Source organism: Apteryx mantelli, chromosome 9 (assembly GCF_036417845.1).
Source record: "Apteryx mantelli isolate bAptMan1 chromosome 9, bAptMan1.hap1, whole genome shotgun sequence".
In the NCBI taxonomy this organism is placed as follows: domain Eukaryota; kingdom Metazoa; phylum Chordata; class Aves; order Apterygiformes; family Apterygidae; genus Apteryx; species Apteryx mantelli.
The window spans coordinates 31,445,883-31,465,963 of record NC_089986.1 but is presented as its reverse complement, the minus strand read 5'-3'; the positions used below and the strand labels follow the sequence as shown (position 1 = coordinate 31,465,963).

Genomic DNA, 20,081 nt, shown 5'->3' with positions numbered 1-20,081 from the left:
GGTACAGCCAGGATCACAGGGTCCCTGCACACATGTGCGTAGCCAATCATGCTGCCCCCCAGTCCGGGTCTGGCTGCAAGGGCCTGCACTTAGCTCACAAACCAGGAGAGCCTTGCATATCCTGGGTTGGTGGAGGACACAGTGCCCAGACACCTGAGTCCCATCGCTCAGCGGCCCTGCTTTCCACCCCATCTCTGAGATCAACGGCAACCAGGCTATGAGCACATGCTCCCCTGCAAAGGGGTCTTGGGCCCACTCTTATTCAGGGGAGGCAGCTATGTTTTACAGACCCCAAAGGCGTGCATTGCTGCTGTTCAGTTCCTTGCAAGACCTGGCTGCTTTCAGTGGGGAAACGTACAGCCAGCCCCTAAATCCACTTCTCTGAGGCCTGCCCTTGAATGTGGTGGCTACCATACCCAACTTGGCCATGGTGCGGCCTCAGGGCACGGGAGCGCAGCAAGCATTGCAAAGGCTTCCTAAGAGGGAATGGCCACCAAATGACTCCCCAGCATCGCTGCAGGAAAAGATGGGTGGGCACTAGTGACTTCTGGGAGAGCCGAGACCATGGAGAATCCAGTCAAGCCATCAATGCCTTCACTGTCCCACTATGTGATCTAGAAATCAGATGCAGAGGTGTTCCCCAACTGGGAGGCTCCAAGGCTGTTTGGAGACAGGGTGCAGACCGCTACTCCATGGCTGGCTTCCAGCGCACACAGTGAGGGGGTAGATCTGTACAGCAGATCACTACAGGCTGCTCTCCAGGGGAGCCTTTGGCACACAATGGGATTTGGGGTTTCTGAGCACCAAAGAGGTACCTTTACGCGTGGGAAGACTTGAGATCCAGCACCTAGATCTGCATTCCTAATCCTGCTTAGCTCCAGCTAAACTGTCCTATATTCTCATCTGGTCCAGCCCTAATACTCTCATCTTTGGATATCCCAGCACTCACGTAATGGTGTCTGCTGGCTTCATGGTGCACCGGTACCTGGGCTGGTGCAGTCAACGGAGCATTATCTTTTCCTTTTTTGCTGCTGTTTTCTGACAAGATCAGCTCATGAAGTTGACTTACTCTGCAGCTGCATGACCACTAAATCTGATGCAAGAAGCAGTGGCAGCAGTGGCAGCTGCAAAGGTCAGAGTGGGACTATGTCTCTCAACGGCAGAGATTAGTTTTCATGCCAAACCACTTCCTCACACACACACACATGCCTGGTTTTTGAGCATGGATCAGCAGCTGGAGGCATCACTGTTTTTGCAAAGGTTTGTCCTTCCTTCTGGAGTTCCTTGTGCCAGACTCAATAATGCAGCAGAAAGGAAGATGAGCTCAAGGAGGAATTAATACCAGCTATAGGAAGAGCAAATCTGCTATGTGCAAAGACAATCCTGCAGCTGCCCATGGGGCTGAAGGGAACAGCCAGTTCTCCTTCCTGCAGGCGCAGAAGCTAACAAGTGAATTAAAGACTGTAGGAAAAGGTAGACTGTACCTGAAGGAAAGAGGAGCTTTCTTTGGCCCACTTATTGCCAGCCCCTAACAGCAAATCAGCCAGGAATTTAGCTGAGAATAAAAAGGGAGGCAAAGCTTGAAATAACGAAAAAAATGATAGCAACAACAGTTTCAATATCTGTTGAGAAAAAACAAACAGCATATGAATCACAGTCCCGCAGCAGTGCTGGTGGAGGGGCCTCTGGGGGCTCCTGGCCAGCCGCTCGTGCAGAGCAGGACTGTCCCCAGCGCCAGCTCAGGGCAACCCTGCCTTTGCTGGGACTTCGTGAATCCCAAAAAGCCGCAGCGAGGGAGATCACCCTCTCTGGTGACCTGTCCCGGGGCTGCGCCACCCTCCTGGGGAAGGAGCTGCTCCTCACACCCAGCCTGAGCCTCCCAAGCCCCAACCTTTTGCCTCCACTTTGCCAGTCAAAGTGGCCCAGGAGCCCCTTCTCATGAGTACCCTGTGCTCCTGACCCAGGCCCATCTTGGCAGACCTCTGCAGCCCATCTCCAATTTCTCCAGCTCCTTCCTGCAGCTGGGGCCCAAAACTGGACATGGGATCCAGGGGTGGCGTCCCCAGTGCTGAGTACAGGGGATAACAGCTCCCCTCAAACTGCCAGCCCTGCTCCTGACCCAACACAATGTTGGGCTTGCCCTGCCCCAATGGGGAGCGCGGTACTGGCTTGTATTGAACCAGCCCCTGGGGGTGCGGAGGATCGCCAGCAACCCCAGCTTACTGTCAGCACTTAAGGGGCTTTGAGCCAAATCTTTTAAGATTTGCAGGATGAACCTTGGGCCATCAGTGGTAGCAGCAGAGTTGTGACTAGCTCATCCTCACCGAAACTCTTTGCCCTGCCTGCCTGAACCGTCCCAGGGCCGACTGCTCATTTCCTAAAGCTCGGGCACCTCCTGTGGCACACTGCCCTTGGCTGTTGGGTCCGGTACGGAGTCCAGCTGTTTTCAGAGTTCAGACTGAAACAATGGAAAGTGAGGACTGATGACAGATGGCTAGTGACAGAGTCGTTACTAACCAGCCCCCTGGGAGAGAGTTGCTGGCTGCATTGCAAGGGTAGGGCAACACTCTGTCTCAAAGCATCCTGGTGGCAGGCGACGTGATGACACCAGGAACCCTGCTCTGCGAGACGTTACCGCCGAGCACCCATCGAAGGCAGGGAAGCTGGAAGAGCCTGTGTTTGTAGGGGCAGGTGAACCAGCAGCTCATGCAGGACCGTTCTCAAGAGTGGAGTGTCTAAACATCTCCATTTCTGCAAGAAATCACCAATTTAGCCTCCCTTCCATACTGCCAGCCATTAGCAAGCCACGAGCAACACACGCTCTGAAAAAATGTTTGAGAGTCACTATGGCCTGCGCACAGACCTGTGCTTGCTGCTGTTGTGACTTCTGGGAGCTCTGCTGTCCTGCAGACTACAGCCAGCATCCCTGAGAGCCACAGTGGGTGCTCTTAAGAAAACCATATAGCTGTATTTCATCACTGGTCAACTGTCTTTAATGGTTGGAAAATGAGACTGTTGAAAATGTAGCATATAAAAGAAATCCACGTCTTGCCCCCCTTCACAAAACAAAGAAACAATAAAACCAACTGCATGAGCTGGAAACCACTCAGTGGCTGATTCTTTGGAAGGGGTCCAAATAATGCTGCAGCACAACCAAGGGACACTTGCATGTTCTGCAGGTTGGCAGACAAAAGGAGAAACACATTTCTGGTTTCAAATGTTTCATTAAATCTTGTTGGGAATTAACCCTGCTCAGAGCTGGTTGTGCCGGGAAAACTGTTTTGCAGGCTTGTTCTGAGGCGTGAGAAACTACCTTTGCACACACCTATTTGTGAAAGGGGCCTGGTGAGAGCGCAGCTAACAGAGGCAGCGAACAGACGCAGCAGTTTGCGCAGCAGTTCGCGCAGAAGGGCGCACGAAGGTACCTTCGTTTCTGTTCCCTGTGGCGTACGCCTCCTCAAGCATGGTTGTGACACGCCACACAGCGTGTTCCCCAGTGGCTGTTGGAGCTGCTGTGTCAGAGGCTGGGACCCAGACAGACCCTCTGATAGCAGATGCAGCCCTACAGGTCTCAGGCTGCAGGGAGTGCTTGGGGCCTCTCCGGGAGGCCTGGGCTGGCAGTCAGCTCTCCTGCAGGAGGTGTGCTGCTGTTGACGAGTTGTGTCGTCGGGTAAGGGAGTTACAGGAGGAGGTCAGTAGGCTGCGCAGCATCCGAGAAGCTGAGCAAGAGATAGACAGGGTATTCTCGGAGACTGTGCAGCTTCGGGAGTCCCAACCCCCCACAGCAGTGGAGTTGCCGGAGGGCTCTGTGCCGTGTGAAACGGTACATCATAACATCATAGAAGAAGGCTGGAAACTGGTCACTGCTCGTGGGAGGAGAAAGGCTCCTACTCCTCCCGAAGACTTGCAGCTGAAGAACAGGTTTACTGCCCTCCAGGATGAGGAGGAGATGGGCATGGCTGCAAGGGAAGTAACTGGGACAACAGACCCTGTGCCTTGCCGGAATGCCCGGAAAAAGCGGCGGGTGATTGTTGTGGGGGACACCCTGCTGCAGGGGACGGAGGCATCTATCTGCCAACCTGACCTCATGTCTAGAGAGGTTTGTGGCCTGCCAGGGGCTCGTGTGAGAGATGTCATGGAAAGACTGCCAAGGCTTGTCCACACTTCAGACTATTACCCCTGCTGCTCTTCCATGTGGGTGCTAATGACACCAAGGGCAAACTGGAGACCATCAAGCAGGATTTCAGAGCTCTGGGGATGGTGGTCAAGGGCCTGGGAGCCCAGGTCATCTTCTCCTCAATCCTGCCAGTGAGGGGGATGGATGAGAGGAGGAGGAGACGGACTTTCCAAGTTAACGACTGGCTGTGCCGCTGGTGTTGGCAACAGAGTTTTGGTTTCTATGATCATGGGACCCTGTTTGAAGATCGACAACTGATGGCAAGAAATGGGATCCACCTCACGAGGTGGGGCACGCGGGTCTTTGCCAACAGGTTGGCCAACATGGTAAGGAGGGCTTTAAACTAGGAAAGATGGGGGAAGGGGAGAGTTATAGTGCCAGGGCAGTTGGCAAAAGACAGCTCAAGTCAGGACGCCTCCAGCAAGTGAATGCAGCCAGGGAAGTGCACATGGGATGTGGCTATGGAGGATCCTCTTGTATCCCTCCTGGGAAACCTGCATGCTCGATCACCTCCCTGAAATGCCTGTACACCAACGCACGCAGCATGGGGAACAAACAGGAAGAACTAGAGATCTGTGTGCAGTCACAGGGCCATGATCTCATTGCCATTACAGAGACATGGTGGGATAGCTTGCATGACTGGAGTGCTGTCATGGATGGCTATGTGCTTTTTAGGAAAGACAGGCCAGGAAAGCGAGGTGGTGAAGTTGCTCTTTATGTGAGAGAGCAACTGGAATGTATTGAGCTGTGCCTAGGGGTGGATGAAGAGCGAGTCAAGAGCTTATGGGTAAGGATTAAAGGGCAGGCTAGCATGGGTGACACAGTTGTGGGTGTTTACTACAGGCCACCTGATCAGGAAGAGGAAGTCGATGAGGCCTTGAACAGACAGCTGGAAGTAGCCTCACGATCCCAGGCCCTGGTTCTCATGGGGGACTTCAACCACCCTGATATCTGCTGGAAAGAACACAGCTAGGCACAAACAGTCCTGGAGGTTCCTGCAGAGCACTGGTGACAACTTCTTGACACAGGTGGTGGAGGAGCCAACAAGGAGAGGTGTGCTGCTGGACCTCGTTCTAACAAACAAAGAAGGACTAGTTGAAGATGTGAAGGTCAGGGGCAGCCTTGGCTGCAGTGACCATGAGATGGTGGAGTTCAGGATCCTGCGAGGAGGAGGCAGGGCACTAAGTAGGATCGCAACCCTGAACTTCAGGAGAGCAAACTTTGGCCTCTTCAGGGACCTACTTGGAGGAATCCCATGGGTTAGGGCCCTAGAAGGAAGGGGCGTTCAAGAGAGCTGGTTAATATTCAAACATCACCTCCTCCAGGCTCAAGAGCAGTGCATCCCTATGAGTAGGAAGTCAAGCAGAGGGAGGAGACCTGCATGGATGAGCAAGGAGCTCCTGGCAAAACTCAACCAGAAGAAGGAAGTATACAGAAAGTGGAAAGGGAGACAGGCCACTTGGGAGGAATATAGGAACGTTGTCAGAGTATGCAGGGATGTGACGAGGAAGGCTAAGGCCTGTTTGGAATTGAATCTGGCTAGAGATGTGAAGGACAACAAGAAGAGCTTCTTCAAATACATCAGTAGCAAGAGGAAGACTAGGGAAAATGTGGGGCCTTTGCTGAATGGGGTGGGTGCCCTGGTGACGAAGGATGCAGAGAAGGCAGAGTTACTGAATGCCTTCTTTGCTTCAGTCTTTACTGCTCAGGTCAGCCCTCAGGAACCCCAGAGCCTGGAGGCAAGAGAGAAAGTCCGGAGAAAGGAAGACTTCCCCTTGGTTGAGGAGGGTCGGGTTAGAGATCATTTAAGCAAACCTGACACCCACATATCCATGGGCCCCGATGGGATGCACCCATGAGTGCTGAGGGAGCTGGCAGACATTATTGCTAAGCCACTCTCCATCATCTTTGCAAGATCATGGAGAACAGGAGAGGTGCCTGAAGACTGGAAGAAAGCCAATGTCACCCCAGTCTTCAAAAAGGGCAAGAAGGAGGACCCAGGAAACTACAGGCCAGTCAGCCTCACCTCCATCCCAGGAAAGGTGATGGAGCAGCTCATGCTGGAGGCCATCTCTAAGCATGTGGAGGACAAGGAGGTGATCAGGAGTAGTCAGCATGGCTTCACCAAGGGGAAATCATGCTGAACCAATCTGATAGCCTTCTCTGATGGAATGACTGGCTGGCTGGTTGAGGGGAGAGCAGTGGATGTTGTCTCCCTTGACTTCAGCAAGGCTTTTGACACTCTCTCCCATAACATCCTCACAGACAAGCTCAGGAAGTGTGGGTTAGATGATGTGGGCAGTGAGGTGGATTGAGAACTGGCTGAATGGCAGAGTTTAGAGGGTTGTGATCAGCGGCACAGAGTCTAGTTGGAGGCCTGTAGCTAGCGGTGTCCCCCAGGGGTCAGTCCTGGCTCCAGTCTTGTTCAACTTCTTCATCAATGACCTGGATGAAGGGACAGAGTGCACCCTCAGCAAGTTTGCTGACGATACAAAACTGGGAGGAGTGGCCGATGATACCCCAGAGGGCTGTGCTGCCATTCAGAGAGACTTGGACAGGCTGGAAAGGTGGGAGGAGAGGAACCTCATGAAGTTCAGCTAAGGCAAGTGCAGGGTCCTGCACCTGGGGAGGAATAAACCCATGCACCAGTACAGGTTGGGGGTTGACCTGCTGGAAAGCAGCTCTGCCGAGAAGGACCTGGGAGTGCTGGTGGACACCAAGTTAAGTATGAGGCAGCAGTGTGCCCTTGTGGCCAAGAAGGCCAATGGTATCCTGGGGTGCATGAGGAAGAGCATCACCAGCAGGTCGAGGGAGGTGATCCTCCCCCTCTACTCAGCCCTGGTGAGGCCACATCTGGAGTACTGCATCCAGTTCTGGGCTCCCCAGTGCGAGAGAGACATGGCCCTACTGGAGCAAGTCCAGCGAAGGGCTGCAAAGATGATAAGGAGACTGGAGCATCTCTCTTATGAGGAAAGACTGAGAGAGCTGGGCCTGTTTAGCCTGGAGAAGAAAAGGCTGAGAGGAGATCTTATTAACGTGTACAAGTATCTTAAGGGAGGGTGTCAAGAGGATGGGGCCAGACTCTTTTCAGTGGTGCCCAGTGACAGGACGCGAGGCAATGGGCACAAACTGAAACACAGACAATTCCCTCTGAACATGAGGAAAAACCTCTTCACTGTGAGGGTGGCAGGGCACTGGCACAGGTTGCCCGGAGAGGTGGTGGAGTCTCCTTCTCTGGAGATACTCAAAACACGCCTGGACACAATCCTGTGCAACGTGCTCTAGGTGACCCTGCTTGAGCAGGGGGGTTGGACTGCATGATCTCCCGAGGTCCCTTCCAACCTCAGCGATTCTGTGATTCTGTAATTCTGTGAGGTGTGAGAAACTACCTTTGAACACACCTATTTGTGAAAGGGGCCTGGTGAGATTCATTCCTCTGTGATGAAATGAAAGTCCAACGGAGGACTGAGTTGGTGTCCCAACTGCATAAAAAACAGATGCTGGAACACAATGTTGGTCAAGGAGAAGACAGCTGAAATGGCCACATCCTTTTGCGCAGTGACGTGGCAGGGAGTGGAAGTCCACGGGTAACACATCACTTATGGATCACTTCCGAGACATTGCCAATATTGTTATTGGCCCCAATCCTTCAACTGGAAGAATCAAACTGCTGGGATCACAAACCTTCCTCCAGAGCAAGTGATACGAGACAGAAAGACCAGATTTTGACCTAAACTCTGAGGTTGATCCCTGGTAGTCCCTGCATTTGCACCATGCTGCTTTTTCCACAGGCACACCCAAAGTCCCTGTGCTCTGCTAGCAATACGCCTTCAGGAAGGTCCCCTGCCAGCTCAAGCCAGCCACTTCTGCAGATAGAAAAGAGCACTAAGTTCTCAGGCAATTTCAGACATTCAGGGCCAGAACACTTTCAGTGAGCCCTTTTTTCATGAGGATGAGCACTTTTGAAGCACTTGGGGACAGACACAGGGGACCAGGATGAAATTTGGGGCAAAGTGAAAAACAGGAAAAAAAAGCCTGTTTTTTCTGAAGACCCAAAGCAACCACAGCAACAGGAAAGCTGTCCATCCAACAAGCTGGAGGTCATTGTGTTCTCTAAACAGAATCCATTTGCCTTTACAGCCACGATTCACAGAATCACAGAATCACAGAATGGTTGAGGTTGGAAGGGACCTCAGGAGATCGTCTAAGTCCAATCGCCCTGCTCAAGCAGGGTCACCTAGAACATGTTGCACAGGATCGCTTCCAGTCAGGTTTTGAATATCTCCAGAGAAGGAGACTCTACAGCCTCTGTGGGAACCTGTTCCAGTGCTCTGTCACCCTCACAGGGAAGAAGTTTCTTCTCATATTCAGATGGAACTGTCTGTGTTTCAGTTTGTGCCCATTGCCTCGCGTCCTGTCGCTGGGCACCACTGAAAATAGTTTGGCCGCATCCTCTTGACACCCCCCGTTTAGATATTTGTATACATTGATAAGATCCCCTCTCAGTCTTCTCTTCTCCAGGCTAAACAGGCCCAGCTCTCTCAGCCTTTCCTCATAAGAGAGAAGCTCCAGTCCCCTAATCATCTTCGTAGCCTTCCACTGGACTCTCTCCAGTAGTGCCATGTCTCTCTTGCACTGGGGAGCCCAGCATTGGACACAGATTCCTCTGTTAGCCATGTGCCTTCCTTTTTCTGATTTAATCATGTGGGACAGCCAGAATCAGGCACCCATCTACATTTTAAATATGAATTAGGGGTCTAGCACTAGCTCCATGGATGCTGCAGAATATGAGTTCACCTTAGCAGAGATCTGGGGTGTTTGACCCACACATAGTACTGAAGCCCACCAGCCACACGACAGAAATAATGCAGGCTCCAAATGAAGAAAGGAAGGAAGGGAAAGGACATTTCTCAAGATGTAGGCTACACAGGCAAGAGAAAATTCACAGCTTCCACCTGCTAAGTAACCACTTGCTCAACAAAATAACAGCGCTCAAACAAAAGCCTAATTTCTTGTTTCAAGGCACTTGTCTGCCTTGAAATCTTCTGGAAGCTGTCAGTTGGGATGGCAGCAGGCTCCTCACATCCGTTCCCGAGAAGAGGTGGTGTCTGCTGTTGGGAAAGCAACGCACCCCTCAGTCATTCATCTTCCCGATGCACCGAGATTAAGTGCTCTCTTAGCCTAAAATTAATCCATGCAGAGTGAAACACACCACTGTGCAACAGCTGCCATTCGGAGCTCAGCCCAATACCAGACACTTCAGGATGATGGAGACATCAGTGCCCAGAGCTGGACATAAAGGGCTCCTACCTGAGGAACTGGGAAATGGGGGGTGACATTTGCCCCCCTCTCAGCTCTGCTCCTTTCAGGGCATTTCCTGGCCCAGGACTTTCTTACTGCAGAGGGAAAGTTATGGTGTGAACTTCCAGCCTGAGCTCTTGGGGCTTGCCTGCACGTGTGCTGCTGCGTTAATGCTACCAGCAGCAGCTACGTTAACGTTTGAGTGATCTTGTGCTGTGCAGGCAGTTGGGTGGGCACTAGGGACTGGTGCTGGGGGCTCTTGCACTGTCCCTGGGAAGGTGTCCACACACTTGCACCCCAAGTTTCTGCTTCAAGGATGGAGGTCGGGCAAGGGCGTTGGTGCTCTTCTGCCGGCAGCGCCGGTTCTCCCTCCCCAGCTCTCTGCAGCTGTTGGTCCCTGCTCCCAGGAAACATCTCCCTTCCCTTGGACTGCCAGCTGAGTGACGCAGATGCAGTGGCTGCAGGTGCCTCCTCACTGGGGTAGGAGGGGCTGCAGATACATCTCTCACCCCCTTACGACACCATCTCCAGTGGCCCCAGTGGGGCTCAGACTGCCAGTGGGGAAGCCGAGTCTACACAACAGGGTGCAGGGCCACCACACTGCCTGTCACGCTGCTCAGCAGGCTGCCAAAGAATAGACACGAGGTGGGCTTGGGTAGCCCCGGGGATGGTGCCTAATCAACAGATGAAGGGAGCTGGAAGCTGCGAAGCCACTCACATCTGTTTCATACTACAGTAAGGGTGGGTGCAACACACTTCCCCTGTGAGGAAGTGACTCAGAGCACAGAGGGCAGAAGCACGGCTGGGCACAGCTCTGAGAGATGAGAGTGAGTGATGACACCTACTCATTCTTCTGAAGCAGCTTCAGACCCTGAAAAGGTAGGAGAGAGAAGCGGGTCAGCCTGGCGACATTATTGATGTCTTACACAGATCGTCACAGCCCAAAATAAAAGGGCTAGTGTCAACCAAAGCAGCTTAAATCACCAAATGGCCTGAAAACTCCTGGTGCGTCATGGCAGACCCTCCCCTCCTGTGAGACTGGTCACAGCTCCCTCTCAGTCTCTCTGCTCCATGGATATTCATGGTGTCCAGAGAGAGAAATAGCTACTCCTCATCTGTGCTTCAAACAACTGTGCTATGGCCATCAGCCTGCAAAGAGTTTGTGTTCAGACAAAAAAAAGAGACCTCTGCAGCATCTGCTGCAGCACACAAAGAACAAGAAGGAAGATCAGGGTCTCCTGGCTACCATTCTCCCATCTTGAGAAGGGGTGACCACCAAGAAAATGAAGAGAAGCAAATAGGAAACCATCAGAGAACTACTTTTCACTAAAGTATGGTTCCTCTTTGACTTGGAGAGCTCTCTGTTAAGAAACATCATCCTGGCTCATCACCTTAGTGTCTTCTGAATATCAGTAACAACCATATCTGAACTGGGAGTCACAGGGTGAAGGTTTCATGGGGTTTACCCCTACCGAATTTAAAAGAGCTGCTGCCAACAGTGAAACAAGAAAAGGTAACAAAAAATAGAAAGTCTTACCCTTGCTTCCACCTGTTTTAGCAAACAGGTTTAGCTCAGGTATAACAAAGCCAGAAGATGGCAAACAAGTATGATTACAGAGCACGGGCAACAAACTCATCAAACAGGCATGGTAAGCAATCTAATCAGCCATGGACAACAAAACCTACGCTCACCTCTGAACAAGGACTTGCTATTCAGTAAAAATCCTGCATGGATATGACAAACAGCTCCCAAGTGTTAGCCTCTGCGCTCCTCCCCATCTCCCTCATGGTCCTCGGGAGATTCTGTTTACAGCTGTAATTTTTAAACTGTCATCTCCCCACCGTAGCGAATGAGTTAGCTGGCTTCATGCTTGGTTAGCAACTTTCCCTCTATGCCATGTGTTTCTCTGTAGGGACAGTTCTTCCATTCAAAATAAATCTGTCATAACGAAAAAGCGTAGAAGTCGGAGCTGAAGAAAATGACTCTCCTCTTTAACATTAGCAAACGCCTCTCCTCCAGAGAGCACGGACTCCTGACCACAACCACCACCACAGATATCAGGATTGGACACGCCCCTGTAAGATCCTTGTGAAGCCTCTCCAAGGCTATTCTCTTTCTTTGGAAGAAATATCCCATCCCCAAGCAGCTCCCCCAGAGAAAGGAGATATGGCTTAGCGGGCTTTTCTCTGGAGATCAGAAGCTGCAAGGGAGAAGCCAGCATCCCTGTGGTCTCTTAGAGTTTCAACAGAGACGACTGAGAGAGACTTCTGCCAGGCTAGTCCTTCCTCAACAGGTAATTCCCTTCACACAGGGCAACAGCAGCACGTGTCCTGTTTGGACACAGCAAGATCTGGATACCACAAGAAGCAGAATGTGGGCTGAAGGCATAAATAAAGAGAAATGGACCCGCATGCAAAAGAGTTTCCTCCTGGTTTCAGCTTGATGGGGAAGAATTAAAAAAAAAAAACCTGCAAAAAATAGAGGCCTTTCCTCCACTGCACACAGTTTTCTACCAGTCTGGAGGCAGGGAGTGAGGAGGAACTGGCCCACTGAGATTGTGGCAATGGCAATCGTGTGCAGATTGCCTCCTCTGCTTGTCATCAGTACCCTGCTGACTCTGCACCTCCACTTGCGACAGAAATGTTCTGCAGGGCCCACTTTGAAAAACAAATTGGAAAACATTTGGAAAATGAAGTGGGAAAAAACCACTTAAATTTTCCAGATGGATTATTTTAAGGTGCACAGGTCTAATACTGGGCAGTGCTGAGTGCTCAGCTCCCAAGGCGACCGGTTCACACCTGGGCAGTTATACCCCTGTGTCGGGGGCAACATGGTCAGGACACTGAAGGTGGCACAGCTGGGACATGGTGTTGGCATACAGGCAGCTGCAGGAGGCTCTCTGTGTCTCACAGGGGCTGGCTAAGAGGAGAAGGAAAAGCAGGGGCTGAAAGGAGAAGGAAGCATGAGAAAGGGTTGAGGGGGAAAAAGAAACAAAAAGAGGAAGAGGGAGAGACAATGAAGTGAAAGAAGAAAAGTCAAGTAACCTAAAAATAGCTATTCTCCAAACACAGCTGCACGTGATGCTGCTGGACGTAGGCCACGCTGGGAAATGAAAAGCAAACAAGACACCATCTTCTGTTCCCAGATGGAGAGACGGGAATGCTTCTCCTCCTTGAATCCAGCGTCATGCCTCCCGTGCTGGTTGCCTCTGCCCCGCAGCACAGTGGGTGCCGGCTGGCAAGCGAGCACGGGCCGAGGCCTGCGGCTCAGACATGCGGAGGGCCAGTCCCGACACACGGTCTTTGGCAAGCTGGTCGGCCCAGCTCCCGGCTTTGCTGTTACAGGAGGACACCAGTGTATGGGTTGGCCCCTCACTCTGCCGGGTGCCACACACTGCTGGGTGCCTTGGCAAGGTATGGCCTCGCCAATCCGGCCCCCCGAGGGCATGCTTGTCCCCCCCGTACCCGCGGCTGTGCCGTTTGGCCTACTGCTTCTGCAACGCAGTTAATGGCACACTGTGCTGAGCAAAAGTAGGTACCTCACAAGCAAGTGCTGGAAAGAGGTTGCAGCTGCCAGCACGATTCCCAGTTCCTGCCCCACCACCCAGCTCACCTAAAACATCTTTGGACTTCTCTGGCTTCTGCATGTGATCTGTGACCCGCGGGGAATTTCTGGGAGCCTTTGGGATGAATCAGACCAAGCGGTTTTCAGATACGAGTCATAGATAATAAAGGTGCTGTTCATATTTCAGAAACTCTTCTTAACTCTTTTAATCACACTGTCTCTTGGAAAAAAGTTGGCTTGCAAGTTGCACATTGGTTCTGTTAAGAAGATCCCAGCTATATCGACCACGTAGGACTATTTCTGAAAGCCGGACTTTTTATTTGGCGAGTTTTTATCTCAAGCACGTTAATTTGCCATTGGCCCTTGGCGAACTTTACACCCTTTGCCAAACTCCTGAGGGTTGAGGCATGGTACCACGCATGGTGCCGTCCTCCGCGGAAGCCGAGCCTGTTTTGCAAAGCTGCACGGCCCCTGGGGACTCTGGCACAAGCTCGGATGCCCACAAGGACTGCCACCAGGCAGAGAAAAGCAACACTCCAATACTTGGTTCTCCTGCCCACCCGGGCCAAACCGTGCCCCTTTGAAGCAACTCGTGGGGCCCCGCGCAAGGCCTGGGACTGCTTGGCTTGTGCAGGCATGGCAGAGTCCGGCCCTCAGCTGGTTTTTCCATGCGTTTCCCAAAGCGTGTGCTTCGGTATCACGAGTTCCCGGTTGATGGGAATTCATGACCAGCTTTGAAAAATTTCAGCAACCAGCCCCACAGGTGTGGGAGAGCGCGGGGGGGGGGGGGGGGGGGAATCTGCGCGCACGCAAAGCCGCCGAAGCCAGGAGAGAAGGGCGGGAGAAACGGAGGAGGAGGGGGAAAAGCGCGGGGAGCGGGCGGGGGTGCCGCAGGCCGGCGGGGAGGGGGCCGGCAGGCGGCAGGGCCGCGCCCGGCACAGCCCCGAGGGCGGCGCGGCCGCCGGAGCCGCCCCGGCAGCGGCCGCGCGGGGGCGACGAGGCACCGGGCCGCGCCGCGCCGCGCCGCGCCGGGGGGAGGCGGCAGTTCAGACGCGCAGCCTGCGGGTTCCTCCCGGCCTCTCCCGCTGCTAAGGGATTTAATTGTAAACCTTTGAGTTAAGAGATGCTGGAATAAGGTGGATTAAAAAAAAAAAAAAAAATCAGCCTAGGTAGTAGCCACGCTCTTCACACACGCTCCCTCCCATACCGGAATGCCACAGTCTCCAAAGCAACCGCCTAAAGCAGTAGTAGCGCAGCCGGAGAGGACAGATGTAAACACACCTCCGGGGCCTGACCCCGAAAGCGGCCTCGCCGAGACCCAGCTCCTGCCCCGCTCCCACCTCCGGACTTCTCCCTACCCGCCTCTTTGGTCCTCCTCTCCTCCCAGCAGCCCAGCACCGAAGTGCGCTTCCCACTGACCCACTTTGAAAAGGCGAGGGATTAGTGGTAGCTAGGCCGTTGTCACATTGCAATCCGGCCGTAAACAAGGCCCTGGAGCCACTGCCCGTCTGTCAGCCGCCCCCAGAGCCTCGCTGCTCTGGGACAGCAGGCAGAAAGGCCACGCGCTGCCCACTGCCCTGCTGGATTGTTCTGCTGGCCCCACAGGGCTCCTTGCACCGGCTCTGGCATGGGCAGACCCGACCTGCCCCTCTGCTGCTGCCACCGTGCCCTGACACGCTGCAGGGCCAAGCAGGGCTGCACTACAACCCCCGGCTCACAAGGAACAACGTGCAGGCTGAAAGACACCCTGCTATCCGTGAATCCCCAAACCATCATCCCTGGTGGGGCCTTGGCCATGACTGACACAAGCATGTCCCAACATCTTTGGGTAGCCCTAGTACCTCCCCAGGCATTTCAAACTTACACTTGAATATGCACAGCTGCTAAACTGCCTTCGGCCTTTACAAAAACTTAAAGCAGATAGTGGAGGAATTAGTAATAATTTTGGCTCTCTCTGCAGCTGTTGGGAAATGCCAGGCAAAGCCCAGACCCCAGGCACCTAATTTTGCATCACCTTCCCCCAGATAACAACAGGTAGGTCCACTTGGAAGTACAGGATGGTTAGAAGTATTTGAAACTATAATGCTACAGTACCAGTCAGTTACTGGCCTTTGGAAAGGACTGTGAGATGGCTTGATTCTAGACTTTCTCAGGTTGGGTCCTACCTGCTGATGGTTGGAAACCAGCAGGGTAAAGCAGGGAAAGAAAGAATCACAAGCCATCACCTTGTTTCTTAGGCTAGGTCATCGGACTAGACAGTAGCTGTCCCCATGAATTCCCTGAGGCTCACACTTCAGCTGCAAATTTGTTTGACTGGAATAGCTGAAGAGCAAATACCTTTTACAACAACCTGCAGGCAGAGCTGGCCTAATAAAAGATATTACTCCTATCAGCAAGCCACACTTTTCCACTATCCTTGGGACATCATGACAACAATGCCGTGAGCAGAGGCCTAGATCTTCAAAGACATATTTTCAGTTCAGCCAAACCTTTATAACCTTTCCTTATGTGGATCTGCGTCTCTGCAGAATGCAATAGCAGCCGATGCTGGCAGTCAGGGTGCTAAGCCCACCCTCTCCCAGCAAGGTGATACAACTGCCAGGACACCCCTGTGCTGTCCTTTGCAAAAAGAGGACACTACTGTAGATTAAAAAAAAAACCTGGCAAATGAAGCCAACCTTACGCCTGTCACTTAGGCACTTGGGGTGCCTGCATAGCCTGACCCCAGACCACACCGGGGAAGAAACCATCATGCATTAAACTAGCTCAGCTTCTTGTCAGCGTAGCTAAAATGCCACCTCCCTTGCAGGCAAAGCTGAGCACGTAAACCCTGCCCAGCACCCCAGGACACACAAGGAGTGCACAGTTCGCGTGACCTATTCTTGAAGCAATGCCGTCACCTAGATCCTTACCTGGGGGAAGCACAAGAGCCATATGCATCTCTACAAGGAAGGTTATATTTTGCATCCACAAGGTCCCCCAGGAAACAAGAAAAGCAGAGCCAGACTTGCTTCCCTCCCACTGCACAGGCTATGCTTGGGGTCTTTTCAGAGGCTCCCATGCACAGGGATGTGCTGCTCTGCTCAGGCTGGCAGGAACAGGAGCCCAAAGTACTGCCAAGCTCACAGGTTGACAAAGGACCACATAAGCATGTGGGAAGGCACGTTACATGGTGCAGACTTGCTCTGTAGCTGAAAAGTGGGGACACTACTCCACTGGACCCAGCACAGTTGCCGCATCCTCCATGCTGCCAAGCTGGCTGGCTAGTGCACTGGTGAAAGGGCCCAAGGGCCAATGTGCAATTTGTAGAGGTTAAACTGACAGGTTTTGAAACAAAATAGCTGAGTTTTTCATTTGAGAGAGAACTGTCTGAATTTCAACGTCTTTTCTTTTAACCCAAGCCCCTTGCCCTACATTGCTCCACTTGTAGGATGCAAAGGGAGAGGGCCATCATTCTGCTGGTGTAAAACTGAAGCTCACAGTATAACACAGCACACAGCACAAGTGCACTGACCAGAGAAGCCAAGATATCTTTGGGAACTTCTTCCCCGTCTGCTGGACATGCAGCTCTGAGATCTTCCAAAGCGCCTATGGGACGGATGTGCTTAAACCCCTTCATCTATCGATGCTCATGAACTCAAGCCAAATGGCACCACCGTGAGCGTTTTGGGTTGAGCCAGCTCTGCTAAAGCAGCTGACCTCAAAGCTGCCGAAGTGCCTGTGCAGCTACTGCCCTGTGACCAGACAGCGAACACCTACGAAGCCCCAGGAAAGGAAACGTTCACCTGCAAACACACAGCTTTTCCTGGGGAAACCGAAAGCAGGAGCAGGCTCTGGAGCGCATGTCCCAGGTCAGGCGAGGGGTGACCATGTGTGGTAACCTAACAGGAGGCTGTGGATTTTGCCCCTACCCTTGCTATTCTCCCTTCTAAAATGGATGCTTTGTGTTTTCGGCAACTTCTGAACTCCCCCGATAGGATGCACAAGCCGGCAGTGAAGAGCTCCCTGTTGCGGTAGCACAGGTGATTGCTACTGACCTGGCAGCCCCGGCCTGGGAGAGAAGCAGTGACCTACCTGCCTGGTGAAGGCACCAAGAATCGCAGCTACACCCTCCTCATGCATGCAAACAGCCCTCCTTTGCTCCCCTGCCCTCTTGAGAAGACACCAAGGGACAGAACCACAGAGATTTGATTTGCCCAGAGGAAGTCCGATAAAACCAAAAAAGTTACAGAAAAAGTTCCACCGGGCAGGGGAAGGAAAAAAGGAAGCGGAGGGCAAACAGTTGCCGGTAATATTTATTTTATTCCACCCCGCGGCAAATAAACAGGAAAGGAGAGGGAGGGCAGAGGAGAACGTTCACAACCGCAAGCATTCACCATTTTGGAGGCATGCAGACAAAGTAGGAATTTCACTTTTCTTCCCCCAAATCGCTTTGCCTTTCTTGGGCGCCTGGGGCTCAAAGCTGCTCCCGCTCTGCAGTCGTGCTCGCCGCCGCAGAAAACGTGTCCGTGGTGGTGCAGCCGGCCGGGAGGTGCCGTGCCGCCAGCGAAGCCACCGCCACAGCAGCCAACGCCGAGGACGGAGCAGGAAATGAGTCAAACCAACCTTTGCTCCCTGCTCTACGGCAGGAAACCGTCGGGCGGAAGATGCCCGCGAACAAAACCAGGTCACGCTCGGAGGGAGAAGGCCAGTACGCCGGCCGAACAAAGCAACGCAGGTCCTGGCGACCTCAGCGGCAGGAGCCCCCGCAGGGACCCAGGGCTGGCAAGGAGGTTCTGCTGGCCTGCACACCTCGGGGACCACCCTTGGGGCACAGAGCCCCGCACAGTCCCCTCCCTGTCGCTCTCAGCCCCCAGGCCGCTGCTCCTCCAGAAAGCCACCGCTGGCCTGGCAGGGCTCCGACCTCCTGCCCACGCCACGCCATGCCAGGCCCGGCTGCGGCCCGCGGCTCGGCTGCGGAGGAGAAGGCTGGTCCCCACGGCGAACCGGGTTGATTCCCCCATGCCGGCTAGCAGGACGGCTGGCTCGCCGGAGCTCAGGTGGTCGAATGCTGGTGAGACGGAGCTGTGTCTCCTACAGGCATCTCTGTGCGGCAACGGTTGCTCTCTAGCTACAGCAATGCTGCTAGGAAAGCGGGCCCAACCCAGGAAGAGCAGCACCGCTCCGTACAGAGACGCATCCTCCCGGCGTTTCGTTTACCAGCTGGCTACCCAGGGGGTTCCCGCCTCCCATGCACACCCCACCTGGGCCGGCCAGAGCGGTTGCGCTGAAAGCCTGTTTTTAAATTCAGAGCATTTAAGGAGGGGGGAAGGAAGAGCAGATCCTAATCTGACTAGACCAGCTCTCAAGGCTGAGGTCAAAAAGACGTTAGCACTGCGGTTAATGCCGCTTCTGAGAAGGGTGGAAGACTCCATTGCTGCAAAAATGACACCTACAAACACGTGACAGAAGTGCATCCACAAACGATTAACCCTCAGGTGCCACAACCAGATTTACGAACAAAGTCCACTCACCAAGGCCTTGCCCTTGCAGAACGAAGCTCATGATTTGCTTCAGGGGAGGGAGGGAAACCACAGCATCAACAAGATCAGTTCTTTCCTGAAAATAGCTCCCACTGGCTGCCCCACTGTTGCGGGCTCACCGGCACCATAACAGCAGCCCGTGCAAGGCCAGGAGAATACACTGCAATGCAAACATCAACAACATGCTTACTCTAAAAGCATCTGCTCCCTTTGGGCTCCTTTTTGCATGGGGCATTACAAAGACGAGAGTAATCCCTTTAGCTCTCCTTAGAAGAGGACACGGGACACTTCTCACACGGCAGCTGAGAGGAGTGAACATGACCCCCCGAAACACAGCTTGGCTTCCAGAAAGCCAGACTCCAGCAAAGTGTTCATGGACTCCAGCAAGTCTTCTCTGCTTTGGACCAAGCAAGGGATGGGTATCTCACTGCTAGAACAATGTCAGATTTGTATCAGAATAGCAGAAAGTCTCATCTGTTCCTAGTCCTGTGAGAACTGGAAGTGAATCCTCTGCCTCTCCTCGAATTTTGGGGTGGGGAGTTTGAGCTCAGGCAGTCCCAGAGAGCGGCATGGCTGGAACAGGATGATGTCACAGGGTGCAGTCTGACCTTCATGCATTTCACTTGGTGTCTGCATTCCCACGTGGAGCTGTGGTGCCCAGCAGATGGGCTGGATGTGCAAACTCAAGGACGAGGGTACCTGCGGCACTTGGGCCAAGCTGAAACACTGTGAAATACTATGTTTAAAACAAACGAGTGAAGTCCCTCTTCAACATTTTAAATCCTCTGACTACAATACCAAGAACTGGAGAACAAAAGAGATGTGGAAGAAAAGCAGAAGTGAAGGTTGTTCTCGTGGATCATTTGACTATGCTAGGACAAACACAGATGCACGCTAGAGGTGTGCTATGGTTCTGGTTGTCTATCCCTTTGTAGCAATCTCCTATGCCGCTTAACAAGCCAGGCAACAAAACATGCTTGTATACACCCCATGAGATGCCCCAATGAGCAGTGATATAGTTACCAGCACTGGCACTGCAGCTACCATTGCTGGGCTTTGGTGAATCTGTATTTCTGAGCCAGCAATTCAGGCTGTCTGCAAACCCAGGCAGTGGTCAGGCTCCACTCCCGTGCCAGACATTTCCTTATTACTGCCAGTCATGGGCTTCTTTTTATTTCTTAAATCAAAAGTTTACTCTGGAGCACAGGAGAGCATCCTCATGGAAAGGGGGGTGGACTGACCTCCTGTGGGTTGCCAGTAGCCCATCCTGACATCAAAGGTAAAATACTGGTATGCCATCAACTGAGATCCCCGTACTAAAACACCAGCAGAGTATTACACTGGCACTACCTCCTTTGCCCTGCGATCTGCAGGGCAGGTCTTGCAAAGCTGTAAGTATTTCTGCCACTACAAATCATCTCTGTAGACACCATGATCAGTGTGCTCTGGTTTGTGGATGCAACCCACACGTTCTGTGCCTGATGCATGCAACTGCTGACTAAAATGATCACTCGTG

At 52.9% G+C, this 20,081-nt stretch overlaps 1 protein-coding gene across 2 annotated transcripts in view; it reads right to left on the bottom strand.

The window, feature by feature from the left end:
• The window catches only part of IGF2BP2 (insulin like growth factor 2 mRNA binding protein 2), a 79,141-nt gene that overhangs the window by 32,136 nt on the left and 26,924 nt on the right, over nucleotides 1-20,081 (bottom strand). The window lies entirely within an intron of this gene.